The following is an 8,367-nucleotide window of genomic DNA, read 5'->3' on the forward strand; positions in this document are numbered from 1 at the left end:
CTTCAGTAAAAGACATCTCGACAGTAAATGTTTGATGTGGCGGAATCACCGATGACAGGAAAAACAAACCGCCAATGTAAATAAAAGGAAAAATCAGTGATCAATTATGATCACTTGAAAAAACAAAAAAAATTGTTCTCCTCCTGCAAGCATCAACAGAAATAACAACCAGGAGGAGACGGATGGAATGTAACAGCATTGGTTACCTCCCCAGCCACGTATCCCTTGAATACTAAAATGTTGCACGAAGAAGAGTGGTTCCCAGAGGCAGCAGACTTTAAAGGACTAGTGAAATCCCATGTGGTTTGTCATGCTGGAATGCTCTTGGGGGGGTGTGGGGGGCAGAAAAGGAAGGTGGTGGGGGGGGGGGGGGGGGCTGAAGCGAGACAGGCTCCTGAGATAGCTTGAGCAACTGAGCGATTGCCGGGTCTTTGGGTTTCACGGGAGGGGAGAAGGGAGTAGTTATGGTAAGATGGGGAGGGAGGCAGTAGGAGGGAAAGAGAGGACAGAGGCACATTTGAGCGGCAGCTGAGGTGGGGAGGGGCGTTGATGCAGAGGAGAACGAGCAGAGGAGGAGGAAATCATCCGGGGCCGACTTCTCCCTTGACTGAGCATGCTTGCCATCACCCAAATTGAGCTGCTGACTGGTTAAGGCCGGCCAGGAAGATGACTTGAAGTGCTCCGTGTTGACGGCAATGTGGCGTCTGAGGCGCTCTATCTCCCTCGCTGGTCATCAGAGGTTGATAACGTGCATCAGGGGGTATGCTAGCTTGCTCACTCCCTGGCCGGCAAGATTAAATAACATCAGAGACAGCCAGCCCCCCCACTCCCCCACCCCCTGTGTTCTGGAGCTGGGATTTAAAGTCCTCAGGCCCCAGTGGTAATGTTCAGTTTCCAGCTTCAGACAGGCAGAGATAGAGGCTGAGGACGTAGCAGGAATACATTAGTGAATTAGCGGGGTGGTGGGAATATACTGAGAGTCCTCTGTCCTTGTGGGTCTACAGCTTTAAACCAATGTGTTTTGGATGATGATTATAACGCAAATTGACAAAAATCACATCAAGATGACCCTGTTCCTCACCCATTGTCTACCAAAAACTATTTTACCCTCCATGTTGACGCCAACGTTTCACCAACCATGGCAGAAATAACCACTATTGGTGCATTTCACATGTTGTGGATATGTCGAAAAACCAAATCCCGTCCTGTTTAGGTTCATAACATCATCCAGAGGAGCTCTGAGAATTTCACCAAGCTGTATTCACTGTATGTAGAAAGCAATACATCTGATTTACTACAGTGGTATGAAACTGATTTAATTGCACTAAATGGCTAAAAATAATGCTGAAATAATTACATAATGATGCAGATATGTCAAAAGTCTGAATTCATGCTTTGTTAGCAAACAACTTTTAAAAACAGCTTCATTGTCTTCTAAATGGAGTTTGGCTATGCTAACATTGGAGCTGCTCCATCAACACTCAAAATAACGTTATCAGAAATACAGCAGCAGCGTTATTAATTTTATCATAGATAGTGTCTGGTTCAAACATACGCTGAGTTATGTCTCGTTTCTGTACAACTACGAGGTACTACCGTAGAGCTCTGGGTGCCCACAGACGCCTACAGTATTTTTCTCCTCTATTTCTGAATCAATGTCAGGACATCAGTGACAACATGAGAAACATCTTAACACTGATAGGCTTTTGAGTCATGCGAATTTCCTCCTTGAGTTGGAAAATTCCTTGAATGAATTCATTCACGTCCTTGCATTGACTTTGTATGTAATTACACATACAGGACAAACATGTTACGTTAATATTCATTGACTGTGACTAAAATGATCCAACCTGATTTATTACAAGCAGGTCACCTATTGTTGTGTCTCTGTCATTTCTATCGGTTATAATAACATTAGGCTTCAATCACTAATATGTGGGTAGAAATGTTCTTTGCACAAAATAAGTGAACATGTAAAATTACCGCCAAAATCTGAATCATTTCAACTTAACAAGCGTGTGCCTGCTCGCAATCAGCAGACTGCCCTGCCCGCATTTCTCTTTATAATGAAATACGTTTGCCCATATGTTTATGGGATATATATCCCATAAACATCTTTATAGGAAAAAGCGGTGAAGGTGTTGTAATTGAGATAAGACGAGCCCCTAATAAAATATAAAACAACTTCTGATGAAATTGAGACAAGTCGGACTGTGGCTCAGATAAAAAAATAAAAAAAGGATTTATACTCAAGTTTATATGAAAAAAAGACAACAGACAAAAAGACAACAGGAAAAATAAGGAAACCAGTGAAGGACGAGACAAGGACCACCTGACCTGCCAGCCCCAGATGAGAGACGAGCTGCAATTTTGGACAAACATCCGTAAGTTTGATATGTCCAAGAATCTAACAAGGACTTTCAACCAAAGGTAATATATTTAAAAGTTGTATATGGGCTGTTCCGGATAGTTTGAAGCTTCATTCATAACCTTGACATTTTGATTCTAAATCAACATCTGAATGCTGCGCAGCTGCTTTTTTTGTGCATGTCTATTCATTCTGTTTATTTTATGCCGTGTCGGATAAAGATCAGGCCACACTAATATTATTAGCATTATACTCTATGAAGTATTAGATGGTTTACCAACTCAATAGCCTCTCAATATGACAAATTAAGGAGACATTCTATGTTCTCAGGAATGCATTTCTCTTGGTCAAATGTTCAAAGTATGTTTTCCTGGGTCAAAATGTTCAAATCAACCACCTACAGCTTATAGAGAACTGATGTTATCTTCGTTGAAACCAACACACTCAAATTTGAGGTCAAGACAGTTTCCTTAAGTTTAGACATTGATACCTCCACAGTGGCCAAATGGAGGAGTGAGATGATCACCCTCGGGCAACTTTTGCTCGGACCACGCCCATCTTTGAATTCTCCAGACAGAAAAATAAACACTGCAAAGTACCGCTCCTGAGTTGGTTCCTGCCACGGTGGGTGTCTCCAGGATCACATTTTGCCATGATGACTCACAAGGGGAGAACAATATCTACAGTATAAAACACAGCCATGACATACCATTAGTCTATGAAGACATTATTAATACTAAGCAAATAGTCCATCAGTTACAACAATATATTATCCAATAGTCACTCTCTTTTTAACTCTGTTTTGACCTTGAACAACAACTGAGATAAAGCACTGGTTCTTTTGCTTTTCTTTACTTGTTACAGTACACGTAGAGAAAGCTCGCTTTATTTCATGCTGAGCAGACGTAACCTCTGTACTACCAGAACAGACGGGACGTACTAAACCCTGTTGGGCAGAAGAAGCCGGGGAGTGAGCTGAAAGACCATACACTGAGCACCTTTCACACTATGCAGCATAATAAGAGATACTATACGTTCTAGTCATTTACTTGATTCATTAATATTCATTGTTTCAGTGCTGCTCTCCGGGGAAGCTGAAAAAGAAAGCTGGAGCGATGTGGATTCCTAAATTCTTCCGGTAAATAAACAAAACCTCTTGTTGACCCATATTAGTGAGGAATGACGTCGTCCTGTTCGGGAAGTATCCTCTGACAAATAATATTGTAATAGTTTTCAATAAATCCTAAAACAAGACTTTTTAGCTGTAAACTTAATTTGAACCCAACTGTATATCATAACTCTCTCTAACACACACACACACACACACACACACACACACACACACACACACACACACACACACACACACACACACACCCCCCCTGATGATTACAGGACGTCACCAACATAAACTAGTGTTGAAAGCCAAATGTGGTCGCGTTTCTGGAGATAAACTTAATAAACTGGAGAGCAGAATGCTGAAATGACTAATGCTGAAAAGAAATAATTAATTAGGGCTTTATGCCATCATGGCATTACCCCTGGACTGCAATTTTAAACTGTACTTGTCCTGTTGACACGACAATGTTATTCTTGTACGAGATGAAGGGTTTCTAAATGCGCTTGACCATCCCAAGATCCTGTTTACCAAACTAAGAGTGGTTGAACACCAGCTGTCACCTAAATAAACTCCAAAATGAATAGAGGCTTCTGTGATGCCACTCATTCCACTGCGTGCCAGGGGTTAGTGGGCCAATCAGATGTGCTTACCCTCTCTGTGTCCTCCACAGAAATGCAGAGTCTCTGTGATAATCCCTTCAGGGATTTTGACTGAGAATGCTCCCTCACTCTACTGGCATACTTCTTGGCACTGAGCAGAGGAAAATCCACACATGCTAAAACAGGACACATACCATCAAACAAAATTAAAGCAAAACTGAAGGAATGTTGGCCAACACAAGTAAAATGTCCTCTAAGAAACACGTCACTTTAATTAAAATGAAATGAATGCATCTTTTGTTTGACAACGTTCCGTCATTTTATCGAACACTTCAATAAATGGAATTGTTGAATACTGAAATAATGTATATTTCCAACTGTATAGTTGCACATACTTACATCCCCTTACACAATGCATATAACACTTTCCCACACTGAGTCACGCGCGCACACAGAGGACAGAGAATGAGACAGAGAAAGAAAGACACGTAGAGCCGCCCTCCCCTCTTCCCTACCTTGTCTTTCATTATTTATTTACTGTCTGCAGTTTTTCCATCGCACGCATATTGATGCGGAGAAAGCAGGGTGTGAGTGCGTGTCAGAATCATTTCCTGACGAGGGAGACAAGGTGGAAGTAATCAGCAGAGCGCTGATGCAATATGACAGCCCCTAGAACCGCTGGTACACAGTTAAGAGCAGGAGGGAGAAGAAAAACATCTCCCCACTGAAGGAAGCGGCAAGATTTGCACAAGCAACATTTGGGTGGAAAGTAGATTTAGAAAGTTCTAAAAGTTGCAGGAAAGAAAATTGGATTCTAGGACTGTTTTGTCTGCACTCATCTATGAAATTTTCTCCTTAAGTGTAAAAAAAAGAATGTGTAGCAAGACAGTGTATTGTGTGTATGTGTATTATTATTTTTTACATATATCTATCAGGCCATTCAACAAGCTACATTAGCTGTCCATTTGTTTAGAAAATGTTTAGTGTGTCCAAAGTAGTTCACTGCGTGTGTTGCACCCTCAGGGAATTTAAGTAATTTGTAATCTATGTAGTGAATAAGTGCTGGTTTCTACAATTATGAACAATGTCCAGATTTTTGGAGATGAAGAAATTCCCCATAGGCCACAATAATAAAAGCAGACGTCTCTGAAGAAATTCAATCAAATAAAGTCAAACTTTTCAGTCTGTGGGCATGTGCAGTTTGGAGAGGAGGACACAGACTAACAGGGTTTTCAGCTACGCGAGCAAGGCACGAGGCTGAAATGATCTCTCTCTCTCTCTCTCTCTCTCTCTCTCTCTCTCTCTCTCTCTCTCTCTCTCTCTCTCTCTCTCTCTCCTCCCCCCTCTCCTCCCAAGGCAGGTGTAGATTGATTAGTTATCCTGCAGCCATCACCGAGCGCAGTGAGACAGCCGAGCACGCCAGCTCCCTCCCCCACCTCTCCCCATGTAACCCACCTGCACCTATCTCCATCACACACCTGTACATCTCTATCCCATACATTTATATCTCTGTCTCTGTCATCACCTTTCTAAGTCTCTCACATTTGTAGAGACAACCTCACCCTGTGTCGCGCGCACGCACACAAACACACACGCACGCACGCACACACCATCTGCTCATGATGACAGGCACAACCTTCCTGGGTGTAGTAATTGATGAATGACGAAGACGGTGCATTTAGGGTCTCCCTGCCACTCCTTTTCCTCTGCCGACCCAGGAGAGCAAATGGGTAAACGGTACGCACACACACACACACACACACACACACACACACACACACACACACACACACACACACACACACACACACACACAGTGGTGTAAGCATGCTGATTGATTGATTGGGGCGGTAGGTTTCATGACGGCTGGTAACATTTCTCCACATCATGTCAACGCCTCTGGCAGCAAGAGTCTCAGAGGGATCTCTGAGGAATTAGGTAATCAAAGTCAGCGGGCTGAATTCCAGGGTGGTGCCCATCATGCAACAGCCTAAACAGATTTAGAATAACTGAAAATGTCCTCCTTTTGTCAACTCGGTCTCGTAAAGATTATGTTTATATAATAGAACTACTTTGCCTCAGGAAAAACAGTAAAGGGTATTTTTATCAAAATAATAAGGACACTTTATTGATAATGAATGTATCTGCAAACTACTTACTGCCACAACAAGATTTTAAAACTGAACTTATCAGCAGAAGATTCATTTTTACGGTATTTCATTAAATTCCCCACAATATCCGGAGAGTTATATTTAGGCAACTCGAGGCACGCAGTGCAAGTTAATGAAAGATTGTCGTTCTTGGTTAAATATTTTAAAAAGTCAAAGCTGATTTGAAGCATGCTACAGGGCACGCACACTGTCTTTTTCAAGTTTGAACCAATAACACATATTTTAGTGTTTTAGTAGCTATAGTGGATTCATTTTTTTCTTATTGACAAAAGAAAGTCAACTGAAAACGGTGCAGAGTAGCTCCAATATACCTGAGGTATCCCCTCATCTACATATCTAACTCTTCTGAATAAATATGATTGCACGAACCAAATATTAATTTTTTGTTGTTAACCTTATTCCGAAAAAGACTGTTGTGACTGAAAGTTCCTATAGTAGCTATCTACATGGCTAATGAAAATGCATATTCCACTAATACTCCCGTGGACATGCAGCCAAGCATATTCCAATTTGCGTAAAACGACCCCATCCTCATTATTGTGACCAGTGAATCCCACGTCGACGCCTTTCTCGGCTCACATGTCGTTTATCCCGTCAAAATACAGAAAAGTAATAAAGGCAGGAGCTGCTTGTGCTATTTGGCTTCTTTGGGTTTTCTGCCGGTGGCGAACTTGATCAACCTTGCAAACCTTTAACCAGCATCTTGAAAACGTTAGCGTTGCAATATTTGCACATATCCTAATACCTTCATAATACTTCACAGTAGGTGTGTTTCTCCTTCTGACAGGAAATGGGGGCTTTTCTTTGCATGCATCTTTAAATGATAAATGGACTGTACTTGTATTGCACTTTTCTAGTCTTCCGACCAGTCAAAGCGCGTTCACACTACATTCACACCGATGGCAGGGGCTACCATGCAAGGTGCCACCCGCCCATTAGGACTAACTGACCCTCATACAACATTCACACATCGTAGGCACAGCTACGGGAGCAATTTGGGGTTAAGTGTCTTTCCCAAGGACAAATCAACATGGACTAGCGGAGCCGGGGATCGAACCACTGAGCCACAGTCGCCCCACCTTTACTCCAGCTTTGCAAACTATTAGCTAATTGGTTTGTTTACAACACACATTATTGGTCGTAAAGAGGCTGCGAGTTGCAAAGTGCCGTAAAAACCCCTATTGAGAAGCATATTAAGAGCGTGCTGTCTTCAAGTCCAAAGAACGCTCCTAAAACCCAAACAACAGGCAAATCCCACATGTCTTAATCAGAAAATGCTCCATTTGGAATAAGGCCTAATTCAGAATGTCCAAACTGATTACATGAGCCATATCAAATTCGGAATATTGTCATTTTCGGAATAACAGTGGAATATGAGTGTGCATGTCAACATAGTTAATGTCTAATCTGTTTTAGTAGCTTAGTAGCTTAAATTTAGCACCAAAAGTGAAGCAGGACGCAAACGCTCATCTCCAGTGTTCTGTGTTTTACATGTCAATTCATCCACCATTAATCTTCTCACTACAACGTCTGTGCATCACGGGGCAGCCTGTTGTCACTCCCAACTCGTCAAGTACTTAGCGCCATAGTTTGAAGCATAGGGGGAATGGACAAGCGGTATTTGACGAGTTGGAGGTGAGAATGTGTTGCATGTGGATGTTGCACTACCTGGATGAGAGGAAAAGGCATCGCTTGCTCACGGAATTACAGTTCCTTCAACATATTTGTCTAAGCAAATCAATAGTACGCAGAGATATTTTGTCGGAGATGGCGTGTGATCCAAAACAAACAATGCAGCACAAAGTGGCTTACATCCATTTAGTCATCCCTTCAGGTCCGGTAGGTGGACCTGCTTTTCACTTGCCCATACTATCATTCAACATCAAAGATAATCAGAAAATCATTTAAAATAATCCATCACCTGTCAATCTTTAAGAGACATTGTCTCGCAGTCATTGAAGAGAATAGGATTCCACAAGACAAAGCCTGAGTTCTCAGTTAATGGAGAAACTGGCAGTTAGACAAAATGTCATATTTACATTAATCAAATGTCAAAATATGGTGCAAAATATGTGCGACTCCCACAGCATTTCAAGATATGTTATGCCA

This window comes from Taurulus bubalis, assembly GCF_910589615.1.
Source record: "Taurulus bubalis genome assembly, chromosome: 6".
Lineage (NCBI taxonomy): Eukaryota > Metazoa > Chordata > Actinopteri > Perciformes > Cottidae > Taurulus > Taurulus bubalis.